Here is a 24,986-nt window from a genome sequence, read left to right as displayed (position 1 = left end):
TCTCTCGCTCTCTCTCTCTCTCTCTTACTGTCATGGACCGTGGACGATGTAACAGCCAAGCGGGAAAAAGGTAAAAGGATTAACTGTGGCGATATACAGCTTTCCAAAACTGTGGCGATATAAAGTTACCCTCATTATAATATATCCACACTCTCATTATAATATATCCACACACACTCTCTCTCTCTCTCTCTCTCTCTCTCTCTCATGCATTAACTACCCTCAATATAATATATCCAGTATCCACTCTCTCTCTCTCTCTCTCACACACACACACTGTACACACTGATTGGTTAACGTTATAGTGCCGTTGTAAGCCACAGGGAAAAGACCTCTCTAGCCCTAGTTCATGTCCTTTTCCACCACAGTACTCTCTCTCTCTCTCTCTCACACACAGTCTCCACACACACACGCACACGTAAATTCCCCATCTATTCTCCACCATGTGTTGTGCAGCCCCCTTTATTCTCCTGTCCGCCGGACCGCATGTAATCTCCCTCATACTCACAATAAACATGCCGGCCCATCAAAGAAGATGCTCCTCAAGAGCCCCATGCGTCCACACCTCAAAAATCTCAAGTGTGAATGCAATCACTTTGTGTCACTCTTGTGGGAATCGTTTTACCTATCCATACCGGCAACAATCCTTTTCAACATGGATTGGAGAGGAAGTTATAATTTTGAACAAGCTTTTTCTTCATAATTTAATCTAACGGTGGTAGCGAATTCTTAAAGATTTTAAAGATATATTTCTCTTTCTCTTGAAGGGTTTTTCGAACATTAGTTTATGTTAATAGAGAGAAGGCCCAAATACATCATCTAGAAAAAACCCATAGTAGCCACATAAGACAAGAACAAGCTGTCAATATAAGGAACCAAAAGAGCAAGCTATATACAACCTCCAATCATCAAGTTCTAAATAAAAGGAGCCAATAGAGCAACTTCAACTTCTACTCAATATGTTAGCCACATAGGACATGTAACTCATATACATAAACATCCACACTCACCAAGCTCTACTATGTGTTCTATCAAAATAAAAGGCGTCTAAAGAGCCTTAGAGAGTCTAGGTCACTCCTATGGCATTCCCTTCATATCTTTGCCCTATAGTGGAACAGTAAAAGCATCTTTGCAAGAATCGTGAGATGTATCACTAGCTTTAAATGGTAGTAACACAATGTATTATGGGTTTCCAAACACATGTTACTTCTCAAGTTGTTCTTTATGGCAGTTTGTCAAGCAAAACCTCCATAGTTTGTAGCATTTCCTTCTCTAAAAAATGAAGTGCCTCACTTTAAACTATGTCATTTCAGCTTCAACATTGCAGAACATAAATTTACTAATCCACTTTGGTGTTTCCTAGTAGGCACCATTCCTTTGCTTAGGAATGACCTAGATAGCTTTTGGAGTGGAAGAAGGTTTGGCCATCGGCGGCTTCTTGGGGGATGAAATCCATGGGGAAGGCCATGTGGGAGTCATTGAACTGCATGATCCCCATGGCATGTATTACCTCCAGGTCAAGTTGGCACCGTTGGGGTAAAGAATGAGGAGACCTATGGCGGAAGCTCGTAGAGTGGTGGAGGGATTTGTTGCAGTGTATTCAATATCCTAGTGAGTGTGGTGAAGGTACCAAAGGGCGTTAGCGGTGCAGGGGGAGGAATATGGATGAGGGCATAGCCCATATGGAATCGTGAGGTAGATGGGGTCGATTTGCTCTGTTGATTGCCTTAAGCAAAGAAGATGAGGCTAGCTCATGAGACTGTCTTGGAGGGGATGGGCATGGAGATCAGAAAAGGTGGTGGGGTGTGTGAAAGAAAGCTGGCCCTAAAAGAAAAAGGTTGCCACGAGGGAGATGGCGTGGAGGGGTAACATGGTGAGGACATATGAGAATGTGGCTTGTGAGAGGGGTTTGTCAATGAAAATATTATGTTGGAGTAAATTCATGCGAATGGTGCAAAAACGGAGCTTAAGGAGTTGGGTGGGGTTTTGGGGGGGGGGGTGGCAAAGATTGAGAGTTTGGTGGTGGTGTTCATCAGTGCGTCGACCTTTTTTTCAAGCATGCTAGGGATAGGACTAAATGGGGTGGGTGGGGGTTGGGCGGCCCGAGCTTCTGTGGCTTCGCGTTGAGAGATTTTGTGGTGGAGGGCTGCCTCAGTGACCTCATGGTACTGATAGAAGGTGAGATTGGTGGTTGTGAGGTTCTCTTCATATTTTGCCACTCTTTGTCAGAGGTCTTGTGCTTTGGCTTGGCCAAGAGAGAGGGTGTGTAGTGCCTGCTGTTTTGCTTCTCAGGTCGACTGGAGTTGTCGTTTGCTGAAGCTCTGAGAGCGAGGAGAGGGTGTTTGCAATGGTTCCTCCATTTGTGGACCTTTTCCTCCCTCCAAATCTCACTATTGTTAGTTTATTACCTTCATTGATGATTTCTCCCATTTCACATATGTTTTTCTCTTGAGTCATAAGTCTAAAGCCTTATCCATATTCAAGCAATATCAAAAAATTGTTGAACTTCATACTAGTCGCTCTATCAAGACTCTCTATAGTGAGAATGCTGGAGAATATATTTCAAATCTCTTCGATGGCTATTGTATTAAACAAGGAATTCATTATGTTCACTGTTCCATATTCTCCTCAACAAAATGGCATTGCAGAGCATAAGAATCGAACCATTCTTAATGCTATAAGATGTATGCTTATTCATTCTGGATTATCCAAGAGCTTTTGATCTAAAGTAGTTCATATACAGCAGTCTTTGTTCAAAATCATCTTCCCACAACTGCACCTGCTGGTAAAATTCCCATTACAATTTGGACAAGGAAAACTCCTTCTGTATCACATTTTTGCACCTTTGGATGCATTGCTTATATTCATGTGCCAAAAGAAACGTGACAAAATTTGGATCCTCTTAGTTTGAAAGTTATATTTATTGGATATTTTGATAATTCTAAAAGATACAAAGTTTATGATCCTACTTCTCATAAAGTCATCATCAGTCCTCGTGATGCTCTATTCAATGAACAATCGATGGGAGGTACATGGTCCAGTAAGGATTCTGATGATACACAATCCTTACTCACTGCTTTTCCTTTTCTGTTTGATAATCATTGTATCTCTCAAGATGTTGTGCATCCTTCTCCTATGAAGGATTCTGAAGACTCTACGAAGGATTCTAGTGATAATCTTGATATATACATTGATCTTCCCATTGATATTTAACATGGTTCAAATCATGTCTATAATGACAGTTTTGATAATGCTATGAGTGTTCATGAAGATCCGGCAACTTATACAAAAGCTATCTCTTCTCCACAAAAGGATCATTGGCAGGAGGCTATGCAAGCTGAATATGATTCTTTGATTTCCAAAGGTACATGGGTTATTACTGATTTACCTCCTCACCATGTTCCTATCAAGTGCAAATGGGTATATAAAACAAAGACAAAGGCTGATGGATCTTTTGTAAGTTCAAAGCTCCTTTAGTTGCAAAAGGATACTCACAAGTTGCAGGTGTTAATTATCATGATACATTTTTCCATGTTGTTCGCATGACTAGCATACGTGTACTTTTGGCATTTGCTACTCATTTTGATTTGGAGATTCATCAAATGGATGTGAAAATTGCTTTTCTTAATGGTGATCTTCTCAAAGAAGAGATTTATATGGAACAACTAGAAGAGTTTTCAATTCTTGTCAAGGTACATCTTGTGTGTCATCTTCATCGCTCTCTTTATGGTTTAAAGCAGCCATCACGTTCTTTGTATATCGAAATTGATCTCTTCCTCACATTCAAAAGGGTTTATCTCTTGTTTCTCTTATCCTAATATATATGTCAAGTACGAAGGTATTCTATTTGTTATTCTTGCTCTATACGTCGATGATACCATGGTTGTTTCTAATAATCTTGACTTTATGCATCTCACAAAGAAGATTTTGTCGTCGGCTTTTGAGATGGTGGATCTTGGTGAGATTCACTCTTGTCTTAGTATTCAAGTTCAGTGCTATCGCTAGAAAAGTATAAATCGTTCTAATTTTAACTTTCAAAGATACTATTATTGAATGAAGAAATCAATAAGTCTTTGGTTCTGTCTTGATGCAGACCAAAGACTATGGTCGTGCACCTACGGCGCAGGAGATGGAGTACGCTACATACTACGGGTACCGCGCTTTGCAGGCGACACTTCCGGATAGGCCTAATCCACTTGTGGGTATCACTGATTTATTTTGTGGTTTATTTTCATATTAACTGTAATATATTCTTATTTGATTTCACTAAGTAATGCAGGAGCAACATGGCGAGGAGGACATGACAGAGGTGGCTCGACACAGGAGGCCGAGGGGCGACGACGAGAGGCTGAGGCGGGCGGCGGCGGCGGCGTGATCCCGGGTGGGGACACGGGTGGTGGCGGTGGTGATGGTGGTGTTGTGGTTGGGGGCATGGGTGGTGGCAGTACTGATGTTGATGATGATTCCGAGTCTAATAGTAGCGACTCATGTAGTGATGGCTCACGTAGTGATACTTAGTGATCTGTTTTGTATATGAGAGGATTGATAACCACACACTGTAGACACATGTACACATATTTGTTGATGATATACATGTACATATATTTGTTGACACTATAAGACAATGCTGCCATACACGCGTTTCATACACGCGATAAATTACGAACGCGTGTATGGTCACGCCTGTATTTGAATATAATCGGGCGCGTGTATTTTAGCATTTAAGTTCGCGTGTATATTTGCATTTATCAACGCGTGTATAAACGCGTTTATATACACGCAGTAATACACGCATCTATACACGGTAATATTTACGGATTAATACACGCTATTATACACGGATTAATACACGCCACTGTACACGGATTAATACACGCATGGCAGAGAAAAACTGAAAAAAAAACTGAATTCCTTTACAAAATTAAAAACTATTTTCTTTAAACCATCTCATAGTACATTACAGTATACATCATTACACAATCCCACTACATGCATTTACAACAATGAAATATATTCAAAAATAAATCATGCATATGAGATGATAGAAATGTCATCAATTTAGACCGTACAGTGACGGATTGGTTAGGGTTCGATCTCATCTTCAATAAGATCCATCCTTGCCAAACGATCAACATCAATATCCATTTGATCAATTTGTAAGGCTACGATTAAATTTATTCCACTATCGATATTCTGTACTCCATTGATAATGGTATCGATGTCTTGATCATCCTCATCAACATCACCATCATCCTCAATGGTAGGGTCATTCTCATGATCATGAGAAATGGCATGCTCATCCTCATTATCATGATCATCTCTTATTTCTTGATCATCGATCACAACATCTTCAATGGCATGTTTGACATCATCTTCATTGTGGCTTGTTACATCCTCCATATGCTCCATATCAATGAATGTATTATACATCACTTTGGAACGTGGTGCAATAGGGATGACGTACCACCATTTGATGTCATGCATGGGATCAAGAAGATGGTTGATCTTAAGATGGGTCCAATATGGCAGCCGAAAAAAAATGGAGTACCTACACAAGGGATTGCTCTATGTGACCTTTAATCCAATTAGAGACTACACAAAACAAGATTGAAAAAACATCACTATACCTGTTCATGCCATCTGGAGGAAGAATAGTTGTAGACTCCCAAATACGCTTCCAATCTTTTGCACGAAGTGTTTGTGGAGGAATGTTACTCTTACTAGTAACATATTTAGGATGATCTGAGGGGAGAAATCGATGATGATTATCGAATATAGTCTTACACAAACCGTCAGCATACTCATGTACTAACGAAGGGCCACAAACAGGACATGCATGTTTACTCGATGTTTTCAAACCTGTTAAAATATAAATAAAAGTTAGAATAATAAAGTCAAACCGTCTAATTAATATATATAGCCAATAGTAATAGAGTAGGGAGGTAATTAGAATTCTTACCAGAACAATCGCTGTATCCTGGAAAGTCATGCATTGTCCACATCAACACTGCTTTTAAGTCGAAGTGTCGAGAGGAGGGAGGCCTACTAATGTCCACCACCGCAACACCTCTCCATAGTTCCTCCAACTCATCAATCAGTGGTTCAAGATAAACATCCATATGCTTGACTTTATGTTTCCCTGGAATTAGAAGGGATAACATAAGATGTCCCTTCTTGATCGCCATTGATGGTGGAAGGTTGTAATTCACCAACACAACTGGCCACACGCTGTATGCGGTGCTTTTGAAACCAAATGGATTCACTCCATCCATACCCAGGCCAAGTCTCAAGTTTCTGGGCTCTGTTTTAAAGCTGGGCCACTCATCTTCAATATGCTTCCAAGCAGGAGTGTCTGCGAGAATTCTCCACATGCCATCATCCGATCGATGTGAGGAATGCCATGACATGAGCTCTGCTATGGATTTGCACTTGAACATGTGCTTGATGCGAGGAATTATAGGAAAGTGTCGCAAGACTTTACGAGGTACATCAAAACTCTTCATATCTGTTCTGTACCTTGCTTCACCACAAGTGGGACAATGTAGAGCCTCCTTATGCGTCCCATGAAAGAGAATGCAATCATTGACGCATGCATGTATTTTATCATAATCCAGTCCTCCAAGAGATGTCACATAGCGCCTCGCTATGTCTCTTGAGGTGGGTAGTCTATTTTCCTTTGGAAGCATGTTTGATAATAGCCTGCATCCAATATCATCAATTATAATTAGTCTTAAATCTTAAACCTTAAACCTCTAATTCAAATTTGTAAGTTAGAATGCTTACTTCAACAATGCGTCAAGACTTGCATTGCTCCATCCATAAACTGTTTGTATATTAAGTAGTTCAAGTGAAGCACGTAAAACAGGGAATGTGCACCCTTCAAACACCGGTGTCGATGAAGCCTTATAAAGATGCTCTTGTTCCATATCATCGTCGTCCATACCTTTGGGATCATCCTTAAAAAGATTCCACACCATATCATCAAGCACCTCCTCTTCCACAACTTCATGGGGTGCAGGGCTATTGTCATCCCTTTTCCACTCATCTCTGACAATAGATCCCGAAGCTCCAGCATCATCTCGTCGACGCTTTACGTGCTCTCGTCACGCATAGGGTACCATGTTAGGGTGTGGTACTGCATCCTGCTTCAATTAGAGTTTATATATTACAACTCTATTAATTTAATTTGGATACCATGAGTCATTTGAATACCATCTCAATTTACATCTACTCACCTCTAAACCTGTTTGATTCCATTCTCCATACATGGAGATGTGATTCAAGGTAATTCGACGTGCTCGTACAATGCATCCTTGACATCGATTACACATACATTTGATCCGTTGTCCCAACCACACATCGCGATTGCGATGACGCATTGTCTCATCTTCCCCAGAACTGCTTGAAGAGGTTGATGACATCCTGTGTACAAACCAGAAAACACAAAATCATAATATGTTTTTAATGAAAGTACAAAAATCGCGTGTATTGACGCGGCTATTTCCTAAAAATTGCGTATATTAACGCGGCTACTTCCTAAAAATCACGTATATTAACGCGGGTAATTTCTGCAAAACGCGTGTATAAATGCAGCTAAAATATCATACACGCGAATATACACGCGTTTATAAACGCGACGGTATGTTTAAACTAAAAATAGCTCGCCTTCTCCAAATATAGATTTTGAACTAACATATCAACACTGCTTGCGTTTTCGCCTGTTTTCGCCTCTTCCAACAGCAAAGAGGGAGCAGAGAAAGGAGCACACACGGGAGAAGGAGGGAGCAGAGAAGGAGCAAAGAAGACTCACTTTTTCAGAGGTGAGTCACTTTGTCCTGTGCCTTGTCTCTTTCCTCAGATTTGTTTATGCTATTTGCTCTTTGCTTTTTGGGTTTGTCTCCGTCCTTTTGCTTCTGTGCACACGATTGGGTGAATGATTCTGACAGGGGCGACAATGGTCCTTTTATAAGGACACTTTGTCTTTGTCGGGGGTCGGTCCTTTTGAATTTTTTTTTTCGCAGGTCGCGTGTAGAAACGCGTGTAAAAGCGCGTGTAATCTGTCTGCAGAGTCTGTTCACGCGGATATACACGCGTTTCTTGACGGGTGTATACACGCGTTTTGTGACGGGTGTATACACGCGTTTCTGCACGAGACTGCGTTGTAGAATTCATGATTTACAGGCAACACAACTGACTTGAATGATGATATTTGTGTGAGTCAAGAGACAACCCATGATGTACATGAAGATGTTTGTTGCAGGTTCTTTATGGATATTCCAGGTTCTTCATCCGATCCATTTGCGTACAGCAATTGGCTGATGGAGATGCTGAATCATTTTGGTCACCATCTTGGTCCGGTTGAGCTTACAGAGTATATGTATGCCCATCCCCCTCCTTCCCTGCCTGGTGTCTATACCCCTACCGCGAGTATCCAGGGCACTCCAGTGCCGTCTATTCCTCCGAGTCCGACGAGATGGCATGCAGATTCTCCTCTTCCACGTCCACCGAGAAGACATACCTCGTCCCAGACACACTCACGTACACCCTCACAGCCACCATCACGTGCTCCCTCAGAGCCACCGTCACGTCAGGGCTCACAGCCACCGTCACGTAGACAATCCCCCAGTCGTGACTCCACCCGCAGTAGTAGGAAGAGTGGGAGTGGAGGATGCGACGGGTGCTTTGGTGGGGGAGGTGGGGGAGGTGGGGGAGGTAGTAGGGCACGCGGTGAGAGAGGAGATAGAGGGAGAAGAGTTAGAGGAGACAGTTCGGAAGAGGAGGAGATGAGAGAGATGGAGAGAGTGGTCTGCTATGATGTGACGGATAGGAGCGGGATAGTGATGGATGCGAGAGGGAGGGAGGTAATGGAGTACATGCGTGGGGTAGTATCAAACTCATATAGAAATTGTTTTATTAAATTTAAAGATCAAAATAGCCGATTAGTTGGGGAGGTGATAGAGGCTGTACATAGTCGGTACCCCAATCCCCCACATGCTACATTCTCGGATGTATGGGGAAGGACGCGAATAAGGAAGATCTTAAGTAATAAAAAATCTCACCTTAAAAAACTCGCGTACGATGACCGGCTAAATGTAGCTGCGAGTGGCTATCCTGCCGAGGAACCTGCCATTGCGCACAAACGCGAGTGGAAGGAGGCAAAGAAACGAGCAGAGGGTGGCGTGAAGAGCAGGCAGCATGTGGAGGCACGACGGATCCAGATGGAGACCATTGGATCTTCGCATTTCGGATCTGGCGGCGTCGAGTCATGGGAGGCAGAGTTCGTAAGTATCTTGCCACTTTATTTGATTGTTTACTTAATTCATTGATTCTATGATTGTTTTAATCTTACAAATTGTGTTGATTATGATACAGCGACGGGTTACGGGGAGGAAGCCCACAACCCACGATACTGCGTATGCTCGCCGGCATAGCAGACGTGACACGTGGGCCATCTTCAGAGCCGAGGGACGTATTACGGACGCGCAGTTTGAGATGGCCATGAGACCATACGGTCGACAGGTACTTGAAAATTCTAAACGAATGATTTTGGTTTATTGAATTACATATATATATACTTATATACTATATATTACTTGAACAGGCACAAGCTGCTGATGATCCACCGGCCGCCACTGCAGAGGGTGGACGTTGTCGTGACGTGGGCGGTGTCGCTGGGAAAGCGCGAGGCTTCTGGCTGTGAGAGTAAGTGGTTGAACTTCAAGGGGCATCACCAGCAAAAGCTAGAACCATCATAAATATAAGACTCAACCATACATGGGTGGTCAAAGCAAACGAAAGCCTCATGATCCAAGCCAAAAACTGGCATTAACATAGCTTGATTTATAAAACTCAACACATCAAGCCCCAGAAAAACATCTCATAGGTATATACATCCAAGATTCACGGCCATCATGGAGCATCAGTGGCTCAACATCCAACAAAACTATAAAATCAAACCCAACATAAACACCTCATATACATGACCAAACCAACCATCTTATGGTTCCGAAACCCAAGAAAAACCATAACGTTGTGACCTCATGATCAGCAGCAGCATCTTCATCTCGTGTAAAATATCTGGCCCCACAAAAATCGATTCGTTGTCTTTGTTGACGGCTGACTCCTCTGGCCAGAGTAGTATCCCTACAGCACCATGCACAGCAGCTGCACCCCCGTCTGCCAGCAAGCATCAGATCCTCTGTCTGCAAAGCATTCCTATGTAGAATGATACTGTAAACATATATGACGAGTGTCTCAAGGCAATTTACTGTTTGCAAGTAGTGTAATACTCATCAGCTAAATTCCAGCTACTAGATCCTCTCTCTGTATGCCTTGCAGTTGCGCTCCTTCTCTTCTTGCCGGAGGTAGCTCACACCAGCTTATAAATGTTTCCAGTCGACGCCACAATCAGTTAATTCTTCCTTGTAGACAACTCTGGCCTCTTTACTGGTTACCTGTAGCGCCTCAATAAGGCGATTCCCTTCTCACAAGACGACACCCTCAGCTGCGCCTGCCTGCAGCTTTTTGGCTCTGTGTGCAGCTAAGCGAGAAAGCCTCCCTTCACCACACGTCCCTAGCCTTTTTCTTCAGAGCACCGTCAGCAGTCCGTTTCACACCACGCAGCTATGAGAGACTCCCCTTCGTATCCCAGCCGTTACCCCAGTGAGCCCACACCTTTTTCTGCAGCAGCTGCCGCTCCCTTTTCTCTATCACACACGATCTCCCCCTTGTATATCTGCTGCTGCGAGCCTGTTTTCCCGTCACACACACGTACCAGGCCAACCTTCTCGCTAGTAGCCAGAGGCCACTTCCCCAGCCTGCTCCTCTGCTGCGCATTCCATTTCAAAGGCGGCCCTCTTCTTCGTGTGTGGCTGCACCCTCTCACCCGCTCTCCAAGCGTCGGGTCCGCGCTGCAGCTGTTTCCCTTGGCTTATCCCCCCCCCAGAGAGCCGGCTGTCCCCTCTTTTTTTCATAGGCGGTCTCTACACCAGCCTTCCAACTCACCAGCTTCGCCACCTTTCTAGAAGAGGCGCTGGCAGCATCATTAACCTCCACGTAGCTTTTTTTTTTATTAATGGCCATATTTACTATTATTTATTTTAATGCCTGGGAGATGGCCATCCAATTATACTTCTTTTCATACCATGTCAAGGCACATTGGCCACATCATCAATTGCTTGCCGGTTTCCACACATTCAAACCCAGCCTTCCAGTGCCCATGCTTCCATACCTTCAACACATCCCACTTATCCGTGGGGACGCGTACACATATCTGGCCATCGAAGAGCTGATATCAACTCAAGCTGACCATGTTCCAGACCGGCCTCAAAACAAAACCATCCACAAAATTACTCTGCCAATGCATTCACAGGCAAAACCTTCACACACGCCATACATCCCGTATGTACACAGACACTTAATCCCACGCATCTAGATTTGCATTTAATGGCCTCACATGCATGGTTTCACACCATAGACGTGCCGTGGCACGACATCCACCCCCTCTAAACCTGCACATCCTCTGGTATGTGCCACACAGGTCCTGGAATTCAGTGTCCACGCATTATTTGCACACCAACATTGGTATATGTACAAGCCTCAGCAATCACATCTGAATGGTTCTGCTTTCCCACCTGGATCAAATACCAATCGCTTTTGGCATATGTGCCATATCCTTTGCTCATATGAAGCCCTATCCTCACTTAGATTCCCTGCATATGCATAATTACCCTCATCATTCAAAGTGGGATGCTCTTCAAAATGATTTGCTTCAAAATTTTCCTCAGGCCATGTTTGAAGCCTTTGCACCACATATTGTATGGCTACACCAAGTAACAACTGCATTAACAGCATAGAATACACACTTGGTAACATCCCATCCAAATCTACTGTGCCTGGATCCAGCTCACCCACTGATAAACATTCATTCTTCTCATCCAAAGACGGAAAAGCATCAACACATACAAAGTCCAACAAGGCATCATCGAGAATAGCCTCCAGCTCTGAATCAATCTCATCACAATCATTTGGCTTACATAACACCTGCACATCCTCACTTGCAACCAACAGTTGACTAGCATCAAGCATAGAAGAGCTCAAAGCTGATGGGGATCTATTATATACCATGAAATCATCCAATGCATCATCTAAGATAGCATCCAATCCAGGATCAATCGCATTGAAGCCATTATTATCTTGCAATCCCACATGTTGATTATCATGAACATTCATACCCCCATAGCTATATCCATTTGGTTGCTCATATGCAGCCTCTTGAGGCTCTGAGACCACACTTTGCATATCTTGCATGTTATCTCCCAGTATTTCTTGATACCTGTCTACAGATGGGCTTAGAATTATGGGTCCCTCACCCAAGTACCCTTGAATCTGTATGTCATTGAACCCTGTATGATTCAAAAAGACAGATTCAATTTCCCTCTCCAAATCATCATCATAAACAGGCTTCCAAGCTCGAGATTGTTGCTCACAAATGTGGTTGCAAGGTAACCCTGACACTGATGACATAGCATCACCCTGTTTATTGTTGGAACACCCTGTTAGCATTCCAGAATAACCCAAATCCAAAGAACCTTGGCAACCAGCTTCAGAAGCAACATCACTGTTGGAATCACCCATATCACTCACCCCCTCTAAATCAATCACACATACTTGTGGCCCGTCTGCATATTCATGTACATCATCCTGCTTATAAGCATCATAACCAGATAAGAATGCAGTAATGATAGCATCTTCTTCTTGTCTTAGATCTTCAAACTCTGCAATCATGCTTTCAGCAAGAAGCATTGGTTCCTGCTGTTCTTCACACATATGATACGACCCCTGAGGAATACCCTTCAAATGTGTCTCCTCAAGCATAGGCATACATACATCATGTGGTATGATCATAGGACCCTGTATGTCTGCACCCTCAAACAAGGAAGACAGATTATACTTGCAGAGTTCACCCATTGCATCTTTATGAGGCTGTAGCAAAGCATCCCTTTTTGCACTGTGAAGGCCTTGTTGCTCACTAATGGCTTTTTGCAGTCCCAATTTAGCATAAACAGCCTCCACAATCTCTGTATCAGCCTTGAATAGCAATTGATTGTCTTCCATAAGACATGCATCGACAACCGCTTCTAAATTGGCTCGGATTGTTGCTGGAATACTATCACAGCTCACATTATACCTGGAACTCGCATAAACAAGTGCATCTGCAAAATCACTCCATCGTTTGGAGTGATACTCTGCTAGTTCCATCACTTCATCTTTTAAATCAGGACTTACAAGGTATGCAAAAGATGCAATCATCATGTTTTCTGGAACCCCTTGATTCTTCATCTCTGTCTCATAACACCTTAGATAGCTTTCTGGATCATAACCATCAAATATATTGACCCTGTCCTACACCAATTGCACTGCAATTTCCACCGCTTCCTGAATTCGCTTTTCTTCTTCAATCTTCCTGAACCGCTCTTCAAGCTCTTTCATCTCTGCATACAAATGCTCCATTTTGCTAGCCATCTCTACGTACTCTCACCCCAGCGGTTTCACGTCGGGTTCACCAAAGCTGTCGTGACGTGGGCGGTGTCGCTGGGAAAGCGCGAGGCTTCTGGCTGTGAGAGTAAGTGGTTGAACTTCAAGGGGCATCACCAGCAAAAGCTAGAACCATCATAAATATAAGACTCAACCATACATGGGTGGTCAAAGCAAACGAAAGCCTCATGATCCAAGCCAAAAACTGGCATTAACATAGCTTGATTTATAAAACTCAACACATCAAGCCCCAGAAAAACATCTCATAGGTATATACATCCAAGATTCACGGCCATCATGGAGCATCAGTGGCTCAACATCCAACAAAACTATAAAATCAAACCCAACATAAACACCTCATATACATGACCAAACCAACCATCTTATGGTTCCGAAACCGAAGAAAAACCATAACGTTGTGACCTCATGATCAGCAGCAGCATCTTCATCTCGTGTAAAGTATCTGGCCCCACAAAAATCGATTCGTTGTCTTTGTTGACGGCTGACTCCTCTGGCCAGAGTAGTATCCCTACAGCACCATGCACAGCAGCTGCACCCCCGTCTGCCAGCAAGCATTAGATCCTCTGTCTGCAAAGCATTCCTATGTAGAATGATACTGTAAACATATATGACGAGTGTCTCAAGGCAATTTACTGTTTGCAAGTAGTGTAATACTCATCAGCTAAATTCCAGCTGCTAGATCCTCTCTCTGTATGCCTTGCAGTTGCGCTCCTTCTCTTCTTGCCGGAGGTAGCTCACACCAGCTTATAAATGTTTCCAGTCGACGCCACAATCAGTTAATTCTTCCTTGTAGACAACTCTGGCCTCTTTACTGGTTACCTGTAGCGCCTCAATAAGGCGATTCCCTTCTCACAAGACGACACCCTCAGCTGCGCCTGCCTGCAGCTTTTTGGCTCTGTGTGCAGCTAAGCGAGAAAGCCTCCCTTCACCACACGTCCCTAGCCTTTTTCTTCAGAGCACCGTCAGCAGTCCGTTTCACACCACGCAGCTATGAGAGACTCCCCTTCGTATCCCAGCCGTTACCCCAGTGAGCCCACACCTTTTTCTGCAGCAGCTGCCGCTCCCTTTTCTCTATCACACACGATCTCCCCCTTGTATATCTGCTGCTGCGAGCCTGTTTTCCCGTCACACACACGTACCAGGCCAACCTTCTCGCTAGTAGCCAGAGGCCACTTCCCCAGCCTGCTCCTCTGCTGCGCATTCCATTTCAAAGGCGGCCCTCTTCTTCGTGTGTGGCTGCACCCTCTCACCCGCTCTCCAAGCGTCGGGTCCGCGCTGCAGCTGTTTCCCTTGGCTTATCCCCCCCCCAGAGAGCCGGCTGTCCCCTCTTTTTTTCATAGGCGGTCTCTACACCAGCCTTCCAACTCACCAGCTTCGCCACCTTTCTAGAAGAGGCGCTGGCAGCATCATTAACCTCCACGTAGCTTTTTTTTTTATTAATGGCCATATTTACTATTATTTATTTTAATGCCTGGGAGATGGCCATCCAATTATACTTCTTTTCATACCATGTCAAGGCACATTGGCCACATCATCAATTGCTTGCCGGTTTCCACACATTCAAACCCAGCCTTCCAGTGCCCATGCTTCCATACCTTCAACACATCCCACTTATCCGTGGGGACGCGTACACATATCTGGCCATCGAAGAGCTGATATCAACTCAAGCTGACCATGTTCCAGACCGGCCTCAAAACAAAACCATCCACAAAATTACTCTGCCAATGCATTCACAGGCAAAACCTTCACACACGCCATACATCCCGTATGTACACAGACACTTAATCCCACGCATCTAGATTTGCATTTAATGGCCTCACATGCATGGTTTCACACCATAGACGTGCCGTGGCACGACAACGTGAGCACTACTCATCGGACATTCCGACCGATGTGAGCTCATCTGAGCATGAAGGGAGCACCGAGTCATCATCTGGGTCTGAGTAGTACTCAAACTTATAGTATCACATTCCATATTGAGGATGTGATTGTATATATTTTTTTGTAAACTGAAGCCATGGGCTACTTCGAGATATGGACTCCCTTGTATACATGTATGAAATTTTGATAGTAATATTGAATTGATTGATCGATAGTATTACAGTCATGTCTGTCTTGAATCGTGTATTGACAATGTATGCATTCATGTCGTTCTTGTCTTAATCTCCCTCGTGCATATGTTCTTCGTGGATGGTCTAATGGGATGGTCTAATGCACAAAAAAAAAAATCCAGAGAGTGCTATTGGGCGCTGGAATGCTGGAACAGTATTCAGGCACCAAATAGCACTCTCTGGATTTTTTTTTTTGCTCTCTGTTCGCGTGTATAAACGTGTCAGAACTGTTGAAACTCGCGTGTATGTACGCGGATACTTTGTAAAATACGCGTGTATTAATGCGTCAAAAATGACAATTACGCGTGTATAAGTGCATCTAAATTAAAGAAACGCGTGTATAGACGCAGGTATCAACGCGTCTGAGACATCTGAACTGAACAGAACGCGGCTATACACCCGTGTATCAGCGCGTCTAAATTAAAAAAAAGCGTGTATAGCCGCATGTATCAACGCGTCTGTGAAAAGAACGCGGCTACACACCCGTGTATAAGCGCGTCTGAGAGGTACTATACACGCGCTTTTACACGCATGTCTGTGGCCGCGATAATACACGCGCTGATACACGGGCCCGCTACTTTTTTTCACAAGTCATTTTTAGCGGCTAGGAGCGCGGGTATGAGCCCGATCCCTTGTAGTGTGATAATATATATTGACATATGTTCTCGTTGCATCGCTGAATTTGTCTATTGTTAAACAATTAATTATTTATCGATAAGTTAATTAGCCTAAGTATGTGCGAGAAGCTAGAACATTATTTATTTATCTGTATGTTTTAAAACAAAACAAATCCTAAACAAGAAAAGAGGCGAGCCCACAATGTAACACATCAAAAGAAGCAAAAGATTGACAAGCATCACCAATTTCTCAAAAGCTCTTGGAAAGCTAGATAGAGACAAATCAAAAACAGTTCCAGTGATGACCGTTTTTCTATGTTAGGCTCTAATATTAACAAGCTTTTGATTTTCATATTTTTTGCAGGGGTCCCTGATTGTACGATACGTATCAACTCAAGCTAACTTTCAAGCTTAAAGATCCGAACCATGAAGTTTCAAAGCACGTGATTTCAAAGTACCAATTTATGTACCACGTACCTGTACCATGTAACCATTTGCAAGTACGAGGTTTCAACATGATACCCAACTTAAGTACCAAGTCTAATTGCGAGTTGTTCGAAGTTTCATTATGGAGCCTGATACTAAATCAAGTACCAAGCACCGAATCTAGTACCAAGTACCATGTACCAAGTATCAAGTACCATGTACCAATTACTATGGACCATGTACCAATTATCAAGTACCATGTACCAATTACTATGGACCATGTACCAATTATCATGTACCAATTACTATGGACCATGTACCAATTATCATGTACCATGTACTAATTACTATATGGACCATGTACCAATTATCATGTACCAAGTACCATGTACCAATTACCATGTACCAAGTACAGTGCACCAAGTACCATGTACCAAGTACCAAGTACCATGTACCAAGTACAGTGCACCAAGTACCATGTACCAAGTAGCTTGAAAATAGTTATTATTAAAAAAGTTTTTTAATTGCTGTTTTTTGTCCATCCCCGTTTTCGTTCGTCGGGATTGCTTACATACATACATACATACATACATATATACATACATGCATGCATGCATACATACATGCATGTATATATATATATACATATGACATACATACTGTAAGGACCCTTTTTGATATAGACATGTATATACAAAATTTTGGCATAAAGACTTAATTTTTGGTTGTGTATATTTTGCCTCTTAGTAAAATAATATATTTTGAGTCAATTACTAACATGTCTAGGGCGTAATAGAAGTACGCCACCGTTTGCTTCTAGTCTTCATTTTGAAGGAAAATACGGTCTTTAATGCGGATCCGGAAGGAGCCAGAATATCTATATGAACCAGAATGCAGATCGGAATGGAGTTTCGGAAGGCAAAGAGACGGGTACAGAGGAGATCCGGAAGAGTGCGGGACGGGAATCTTCCGCATACTGTATGAAAGAATGCGGGACAGGAACATATAATGCATGCATGCATGCATTATGTTTGCAGAACATACGTATGTACTATTATATGTGTATGTACTATGTATGTACATATGTATATGTATATGTATATGTATTATATATGTATATATATTTATGTACATGTATTATATAGATAAAGTAAAGCTTGAAAATAGTTGAAGTTAAATAAAGTTTTTTGAACTGTCGATCTTTGTCCCATCCCGGGATGGCCCTATCCCCTTCCCCGCTCCCGTTCGTCTCAGGAATGCTTACATACATACATACATGCATGCATGCATGCATACATACAATGTACATACATACATAGATGCATGTATATACATACACACATGCATGGATTCATACAATGTAGATACATATATACATGTGATATACATACATATATACATAATGTCTTACATACATACATATATAATGCATGCATGCTTGCATTATGTATGCATAACATTAAACATATGTATGTACTACTATGTGTGTATGTACTATGTATGTGCATGCACATTGTATATGTGTATGTATATGTATATGTATTATAAAGATAAAGTAAGGCTTGAAAATAGTTAGAGTGTTTCAATTTAAAAAAATAACAATAAAAGAGAGCTAGATAGCGTTGTTTACCAGAATTCATGTTCGTTTATGCACCGGTGTCTGACCAATCTCCGTAATAACAACGACAGCACGGAGTGCAATCACAATTGCAAGATAGCAAGCGACAGAGAGAGCAACAGTAGGTAGATCATTAGAAAAATATAGACAACATTATGTTTAATGTAAATGAATCAACCGGTATATAAATTCTGTATCTGTCCGTTTTTTTCCGTTGCACGTCATCGCTTAAGCGACGTAATCATTATGGTCGCTTAAGCGATGTTTTTATCGTCGCTTAAGCGATCTATCTCGCTTAAGCGACATTAAATAACTTTTTAAACATTTCGTTGCTTATGCGACGCTAATGCATCGCTACAGGAGTCGCTACTATAGTCGCTTAAGCGACGTATCATAGCGACGCTTGTAGCGACGGCTCAACACGTCGCTTAAGCGATGCTTTTGCGTTGCTTCTGTCCTTGCTACGAGCCCATGGACTAGTAGTGAGTGGAACACTAAAAGCATTTTTGTAAGAATATTCGTGAGGTGTATCACTAGCTTTAAATGGTAGTAACACAACGTATTATGGGTTTCCAAACACATATTACTTCTCAAGTGGTTCTTTATGGTAGTTTGTCAAGCAAAACCTCCATAGTTTGCAGTATTTCCTTCTCTAAAAAATGAAGTGCCTCACTTTAAACTATGTCATTTCAGCTTCAACATTGCAGAACATAAATTTACTAATCCACTTTGGTGTTTCCTAGTAGGCACTATTCCTTTGCTTAGGAATGACCTAGATAGCTCACAAGTTGATGAAAATGATACCATGAGAGAAGAAATAAAACAAAAAGATGGAGGAGAGTTGAGACCTCAAATTATAGACAATGAAAAGAGGAGACACATCATGGCTCATAGTAGGTACTAGGGTGTAGGAGAGTCAAGACTAAGATAAGGGAAAGGAACTTGAAATATAAAAAGCAATAAAAGTAATAAAAAACGTTATAGGTTCATAAAAAAAGGCAAGGACCATGATAGTGGGTGGTAATGAATCGTGGTGTACAATATGAGAGCATGCACACGTATATGTTTACATTCTAGCATTATGTATAATACACATATTTCTATATAACCCTGTTTGTAGTGTAAATTTCTCCGCTGAAATTCAGAAATCCGTGTTATCCCTGTTGCAATTCGACGATGCCTCTAATTTTAAGGGACGACTTTTGTATATTTTAGTTATAAATCCCGACATATGTATGATTTAAAATCCTACTAATAGAGGAGATTGACGTCGTACTACACACTTCTCTTTCCCATGATTGTGTCGGCGATTCTCAGTGTCTCACTCACATGTATATCTTCCCTATTTCCTTCAGGCGTTTTGAACGTTTTTGGGTATTTTGGACATAAAGTACTTGCAAAAATATTTTTCAATCATCATAAATTACATTTAAATGGTGAAATACTTTTCAATCATCATAAATTACATATAAATGGTGAAATACTTGCAAGTTTCATCCCTTTCCCATTAAGTTTGTTGGGCAAGGGTGCCCATCAAAAAACAACCCTATTTGTGTATCGACTCGTTAGTCATCCCAAGTTTGTAAGAGTATTTTCTCTATGGGCAGGCCTAGTTTCTTTGTGTGTGGTAAGGATGTGAAATCTAAGCCTAAACAGGTAAAACAATGTTAAGACTTTATAAAGGACAATGGAATGCAATGCACCAAATATTCAATCTTGCACCTTTGGAGGACGTAAATTGTAATCCATGAACAACTTCTAGGCTTATAAAGAAACATCATGAGATGTAATTGTCAAAGTGCCCATATAACAAGGATAACTAGTCAATGAATAAAAGATAAACCTAGAAAAAAGGGTCTCCAAAATATTTTCAATAATTATGGTATATATCAAAGATACCCTAGCATACTAGTTTTTGGACAATATTTAAAGTATTTAACTATAGTTCTTGTCCCTTTTCAAGTTATATCAAACTAGGGTTTGAACCCTTTATTCTTCCTAAGTCATGGCTTTGAAAACTAGGAGAGTTAGGCAAGTAAATACATAGCTTCAAATAGAAATGAGGCTCCAAAACAAGGGTGGTTGTTGCAAGGTGAGGGTACTCACCTTCGTTCACTCTCTATGAAAATAGGACATCAACGCAACGAGCGAAACTCTCGGGCCGAGTATGTCGATCAAGATATCACCATTAATAGAAACATGACACGTTCCTCCCTAGCCAAAAGCCCTATATCTCGATTTCCATCAATAACCTCCACGGAGCAGGCTCGGAAGGAAAGTCATCATCCATGTCAGTAATAGATATCACCGCCACCTCACTCTCTCGATCAAGATATGTAGGCCATTCAGATCCACGCCAATGCCACAAATGGATCCCCCTTGACTTGTCCACTCGGATGTACATTCAGCATAATCAGTAATGCTATCTCCACCGTCCACGTATCTCAAACGAGATATGGAAATGTAATCTTGACCATTGACGTATCTCCATCAAGATATGGAGATGTGATCTCATCCATTCATATATCTTGATCGAGTTACCAAGATGCAATCAAAGCCGTAGAAATATCTTGATCGAGATGAGTTCATATAATCTGAGTCGTCCATTAACCTCCATTCCGAGATGCGATCCTAGCCGTTGACATATCTCGATCGAGATTGTAGTCAAATCAGGATGCTCTCATCCCTCTTCACAGTGTTATTTATGTAGATGAGTGAATAGCACATCACCGTATTGCTCTAGTATCACATGGCTTGACATATCTCAGGTGTGTGAGCTTGGTCCTATTAGGGATGGAGCGTACTTGGACCTTTTCCTTGGTAGCCGTGGGATGCAGCCTGGGGTAGAGAAGCCTCTTACTATTTCGCAAGGTGTTTGCATCCTCATATGGCAGCACATATCCATAGTCGATATGTTGCAGTATATAAGAGGATGCTCAACCGCTAGATTTCCATATACTTTGCAAAGTAGTTATATGTAGTTTATCTTAGGAGATCAAGTTCACTACACCAGGCAGTGGTGCTGGTCGAGGTCGTCTCTAGGGCTAGGGGAGGCAGCCTCCACCAGCACTTTGTGTAGTTGCTGCTATAGATTCTCTGTTTGGACCTTTGTCTACTGTCGAGGCACTAGGCGCTCAGGTGGGGATCCATGTGCGGAGTACCACTGAGAGCATCCAGCACGTGGTGTACCTGTTTTCATGATCGATGTCGACAAATGTCGAGGTATTTATACATATTCATTATTTCTTTAGGTTTTTCATAGTTGTTTGTTTACATGTTTATATCTACTTTTCTATATTTTTAAAATTAATGGTGGTTGATTACGTCATGTAGGGTCCCATATCTATGAGTGAGTGACTCACACAGAAGTTGGAGTTGCTAGAGGTGAGAGCAGAGATCGATCATCTTAGAGCAGCATTGCAAATGGCAGAGGCGGCCACTACACAGAGGCACACCATGTGAGAGAGATTGACATCCACCTGGTAGGTATCTCTTGTATGTAAAAGAGTTATAATTAAGTTCTAAAGTTATGCTTTACTTTTTGAGTAGGCCAGGAATGAGGTAGAGAGTGCTAGAGCTTAGGTAGAGCAACACATGATCATGGACAGGATTGTGCAGAGCACAGGGCAAAGCATGTTCGACAATTCCAGAGGTCTTTTGACATGACAGTGCCTTACTTGCCCTTGTATCCACGACATGTTACAGAGGTTTTTCAATGACCTCTCCCTTAGGATGCACAACCATTCCTCCGCGATGCCTACTGCACTCTATGCCTCGAGGACATTGACAATAATGCTGGATATGCTTTGGGATGTGGACATTTTTTCCATTTGTCATGCATCACCCAGGAGCTACTACATTTTTGGCATGTCACTCTTTCCGAGCACGAGTCGACCTAGCGACATAAAGAGTTCCCAACATTGATGATGCGAGGCCTCACTTGAGTCGATGCTAGGATTGGTAGGCCTCTTGATTTTACATCAGCTCGTGAGTTGGGACTCGATGCCGTCGATGATAGAGATTAGGAGCCTTGAGTGCCTCCAAAGACTGAGTGGATTGCACACGAGGTTGATGGATACCAGAGAGTCCTTTAGGAGAGCTGTCTCTCAGCATACGAGCATGTGGGCACCTTGGCTAATGGTGCTGGTAGCAGTGCTGCTTCACATGAGCAGCGTGTCCTTACAACAAAGGAGCTTACACATGCAGAGTGGTAGGCATGGACCATTTTCGATTATAGATTTTGGGTTTACAGACAAATACATCTTGCAGTAGCACGACATAGAGAGAGGGAGAGGGATGTAGTATCTTATGGGACTTGTGAGCTCGTGAGTACACCAGCACCAGCTTATAATCCTGCGTGCCTTTGAGAGGCAGACCTCCTCGCAGATATTCGCGACGACCCCCGCAACTAGCACAACCTTCTCGATGTGAATAGCAACCTTGACATGCACATCGACCACGAGTCTTAGAGAAGAAGAATGAATAATGACTAAACTCAGACTAGCTAGGTTAGCTCGCTTACATTGTACTTAGATTTATTGGCAGTGACTAAGCTCAAACTAGCTAGGGTAACTCATGTTAATTATGCCTTGATCTATTGGCTAAACCTAGAGTAGTTGGGTTAGCTCACATTCTGATGTACTTAGTTGATATTTATATCTTATGAGTTTTGCCTTTATTGAGGATCATTATATTTTAGTTGATGTTTATGGTTTATGATTTTTTAAACACTTTGGCTATCATATTGTTTGTTGAAAATCCCGCTTTTTTCCCTGCCATCATACCCATCCAAAGGTGACCAAACTTTACGAGCATGTGGGGGGGGATTATCAATTAATGCCCAGTGTGGATTTTTTTAAACACTTTGGCTATCATATTGTTTGTTGAAAATCCCTCTCTTCCCCATGCCATCGTACCCAAAGATCGTCCGATGGTGGACCCCCCCACATGCTTGCAAAGTTTGGTCACCATCGGACCATGTTTGGGTTATCAATTAGCGTCAGTACGGATTTTTCAAGTCTCTTAGTGCTCAATAGGCCATGGAAAATCCCACTCTTCCCCATGCCATTGTACCCAAACATTGTCCAATGGTGACCAAACTTTGCGAGCATGTGGGGAGGTTCCTCCCCTCCAAATACTCGTTGGTCAACATCAGACAATGTTTGGGTTATCAATTAGCACCCAATGTAGATTTTTCAAGTCTCTTAGTGCTTGAGATTCCATGGAAAATCCTACTCTTCTCCATGACATCGTTTCCAAATATGCTCCAATAGTGGTGACCAAACTTTGCAAGCATGTGGGGAGGGGGTACTCCCCACATGTTCACAAAGTTTGGTCATCGGATGATGTTTGGGTTATCAATTAGAAACTAGTGGAGAATTTTCAAGGCTCTTAGTGCTCAAGAGTCCATGGAAAATCCCGCTCTTCCCCATGCCATCGTACCCAAATATTGTCCGCCGCCGATGGTGACCAAACTTTGGGAGCATGTGGGGAGGGTATCCCCCACATGTTCACAAAGTTTGGTCACCATCGGATGATGTTTGGGTTATCAATTAGCAGCCAGTGTGGATTTTTCAAGTCTCTTAGTGCTTGACAGGCCATGGAAAATACTACTCTTCCCCATGCCATCGTACCCAAACATCATCTGATGGTGACCAAATTTTGGGAGCATGTGGAGAGGGTCTCCCTCAAAATGCTCACAAAGTTTGGTCACCATTAGACAGTGTTTAGGTTATCAATTAGCGCCCAGTGCAGATTTTTCAAGTCTCTTAGTGCTCAAGAGGCCTTGGAAAATCCCGCTCTTCCCCATGCCATCATACCCAAACATTATTCGTTGGTGACCAAAATTTACGAGCATGTAGGGGCTGGCAAAGTTTGGTCACCATTGAATGATGTTTGGGTACGATGAAATAGGGAAGAGAGGGATTTTCCATGGCCTCTCGAGCACTAAAAGACTTGAAAAATCTGCACTGGGTTCTAATTGATAACCTAGATATCATCTGATGGTGACCAAACTTTGCGAGCATGTGGGGGGGGTCCATGATATTCACTCGAGAAATTTCCCACTCTATCAACTGCAGTCTCCTAATTTGCTCATCCCACCATGATTTCCTTTTTTGTTTTCGCTAGGTGTAGCACACCTTCCGGGGATGCTTCTGCGCATTCGTTTATAGAATATCACATTATCATCTACCTCCCTTTCCTTGGAGGTTTTCATGTTAAGGGGCATTATTGCATGCTTGACTTGGATTGCCTAGTGTAATTTTTGAAGTACATTACGGAAGGATCTTTTAGCCGTACGGGCCAGCAAAGCTTTGATCTCTAAGGATTAGACGGCTATCTCCACTCATATTGAGATCAATCCCTATAGAGTCCATTCAGGTGATCCCTAGGTTGCACATCTGGTAGTTGACTCACTGTTTGTTACTGTGTACATAGAACACCTGTTTCTTATAATTACTCCCAGAGGGTTGGTTTCATATGAATAATAGCCTTCGGACTCAAGTGCCTCTCTCGGAACTTTCCATAAACTTGGGAGAGTTACCTTCTCCCATTGCATACGACTAGCCCCCTGTGGTGGCGAGCAGATAGTCCCCATGCTATGGTTTTTGGGCAGCGGTCCGATCCCTCCCCCCAACATGCTCATAAAGTTAATGT

Source organism: Cibotium barometz, chromosome 37 (assembly GCF_041138505.1).
Source record: "Cibotium barometz isolate CiBa-2024 chromosome 37, ASM4113850v1, whole genome shotgun sequence".
NCBI classification, from domain to species: domain Eukaryota; kingdom Viridiplantae; phylum Streptophyta; class Polypodiopsida; order Cyatheales; family Cibotiaceae; genus Cibotium; species Cibotium barometz.
Note: the sequence above shows the minus strand (reverse complement) of the source record.